Below are 3,004 nucleotides of genomic sequence, written 5' to 3'. Positions count from 1 at the left end.
CTGTTTGCACATTAATCCAGTGACAATTAGGTGTCAGCAAGCGTTGTTTCTGCTTAGCTGATAGCCTTGGGCTCCGCGCTTGAAGCCCTAATCAGGAGTGTAAACTCTGCTATATTTCAATTTGGAGAAGCGCTCTTCCGCTAAGAGGCCCCTGGCACTGCGATAAATAAAACGCCTATTTACTCTATTGCCACACTTAGACATCTAATGCACTTACTACCAGCCCCCTAATCATAGCCTACAGTTAAAACCGCCTATAAATCACTCCGTTCTCATCCTGCACATTAGTGAAGCCATTTTCCCCAAACCCCACAATGAGCACTGTTTCCTTTTCTTGTTAGTCAAAAGCTAGATGATTTTTATTAGGTTAAAGACGAGTTCACAGATGGTAAATCGCGTGGAGAGAAATGAGCTGGAGAGTTACACCGCGTCAGCGCGGGACACGGCTCCTGGGCCGGGCTGGACCGGGGGTGGGAGGCGGTTCCTGACCCCAGGCGGCGGGACTCCCAAGCGCCGCCGGACTCAAGTCTCCCCTCCACCCACACGCCCACTTGGCGTCGGGGCGCTGCGGCCTCGCCCCCTACGCCCAGCGCAGGCCGCAGCCTGGCCTGGGGATGCCCGCACCCCGTAATCCCATCGAAAGCGCCCCATCCCCTGTCTCTCGCTGCGCAGGTTTCCCATGACGCCCTCTCGGAAGGCAAGAGCCTCTGCGCGGCCCGGCGCGGCGCGGCGCGGCCCGGCCCCCGGGGACCGCGGGCAACAAAAGCCCGGCCCGCAGCCCCTGCTCCTCGCCTTCCTTTTCAATTCTCCCCGATCTCAGGTGGAATTAGGAGGATTAAAGCAGCGAGTAAATGAGGCGAGTGCGCAAAATGACTCCTTTCTGAACCAAACGGCATGCTCCGTGCTGGGGAAATGAGATGCACATTTAAATCCCATCCATCCACCGCCTGCGGCCACCGCCATGTACCTGCCTACTTAGCCCAAGGGTTAATTAATTGAGGCTTCAATGCACTATTGCAAGAGCATTATTGCATTTGATACTCTACATCTGTGATTTAAAACTCTTTCAGTCCCTTGTCAGCAAGGGAGGGTTTTTAACTAGGAAATTAGCATTCAGATAAGGGAACGCTCTATTTGCTTCTGAAAGGAAGGAAATATTAAGGATGCTGGTGCACAAACCGGGCTGTCATATCCTGTCCCATCCTGGAGGGAGCGCGAGGGTCCGGCTCCCCTGGGAGCGGCGGCCACCGGGCGTCGTGCAATGGACACCGGCGCGAGGGGCGGTCTGGAGGGGGACCCGCGATCAGGGAAACCTTACTTCTCGCAGGCTCCAACCTGCTGGGGCGTGTTTACGTCTGCAAAGTCCGATAATATATTTTCTCCCCACTTCTTAGGAGCTGATTCTTCTTAAAATGCATTGCCAGGTTATCTCCAACGTTGGCTTTCTGACTTCCCCGCGGGTCTCGGGACGGAGGAAGTAACCCAGTTTCTTAAGGAAAAATGAGAGATAAACATCACAACAGAATTCTATGACACTGTAACAACACCAGTTACAAGATTGCTGTTAGTGATTATTATCTTTATTATTTTAAGTATTGGATTCAAGTGCTAATACACTAACGAATACAAAGAACAGCAACACAAAATAGTGGCTCACAAGCTAACATTTTGGATCAGAAACCAGTTAGAACTATGTGAACTAACAACATTATGTTTTTTTATTTTTAATTTTATTTTATTTTCCCAGACGGGTCTGAATCTGTTGCCCAGGCTGGAGTGCAGTGGCGCCATCCTGGCTCACTGCAACCTCCGCCTCCTGGGTTCAAGTGATTCTCCTGCCTCAGCCTCCGGAGTAGCTGGGACTACAGGCATTGGCCCGTAGTCCAAGCTAAGTTTTCTGTAGCTTTAGTAGAGACAGTTTTCACCATGTTGGCCAAGTGATCCGCCCACTTCGGCCTCTCCAAGTGCTGGGATTATAAGTGAGCCACCAGGCCCGCCTGTGACCTAATCCTGTTGTAATTTCAGACGTAGACATAGTTTTTATGTAAAATGGCTACACATGATTAAGTTCTGGATTCTCAGGCAAAAACCTTGGAAGGAAGGAAGGAAGGAAGGGGGGAAGGGAGGAAGGGAGGGAGGGAGGGAGGGAGGGAAGGCCTTTGGTGCTGGCTCACTGCAAAATGAACAAATTGCAAGTGGAAAGGAGAATGTTTCCTTTTTTGAGTCCCTTCATGACTAGTGGAATTTGGAACACTCGGAATCATTCAATAACAATCACTTTGCCAAGTGCAATGACTTGGAATTTCTTCTTTACTGAATCTACTCACCCATGGGGCTTAATTAGGTGAAATAGCATCACCTACAGTGGGATTTGTCTGGGACCCCCAAGTTAAATTTGATTGAATAAAGCTCTTTGGAATTTTTATGAGTTGGGCAAAAGATGGGGAACTGGATTTGATGGGGTTTATTTGTGTGTACGTGTGTGTATATGCCATCAATTCTGTGTTACTTTCTCATAATGGTCCAATTCTGTCTTTAGGTAATTCTTACTGAATAATCAATTACCCAGATGCTAATCATCACCTACCTCGCTCAAATTTTACTCTTCTACTTCTTGGTAGCATTACAAACAAACAAGCAACAACAACAACAACAAAAAAAAAACAGGAATCAGAAAATGCTGGTGGTGATAACAAGAATTAATAGTTGGACCGTGTGTTTGACTTACGGTTTCTTGGCTGTTTCCATCCAAACCTGGAATCCCAGCACCAATATACGAGTTGCCTTTTGTTCCTAAGGGCTGAGTACTCTTAACCTTGTTATGTACATAGCATTTCAAGTGTTTCACAATACACCTAGTCTGTATAACTTTGTCTCATTGGTGGCAGTCACCTTTCTGCTACCACACACAGAGAGACCAGATACTTTCCATTATTTTAGACCTGCTTGATATAATCTTTTAAAAGTAAGAAAACTAGAACTTGCTTTTTGGTCAGCTCTGCAC

The 3,004-nt window shown here is 47.8% G+C and overlaps 1 pseudogene; it reads left to right on the top strand.

The window, feature by feature from the left end:
- The first annotated feature begins 352 nt into the window (after nucleotides 1–352).
- On the top strand, nucleotides 353–962 carry LOC116562619 (annotated as a pseudogene).
- The last annotated feature ends 2,042 nt before the right edge of the window (nucleotides 963–3,004 follow it).

Source organism: Sapajus apella, unplaced genomic scaffold, assembly GCF_009761245.1.
Source record: "Sapajus apella isolate SASKATOON/1434 unplaced genomic scaffold, GSC_monkey_1.0 scaffold1, whole genome shotgun sequence".
Lineage (NCBI taxonomy): Eukaryota > Metazoa > Chordata > Mammalia > Primates > Cebidae > Sapajus > Sapajus apella.
The sequence above is the reverse complement of the archived record's forward strand: the minus strand, read 5'-3'. Positions and strand labels throughout refer to the sequence as shown.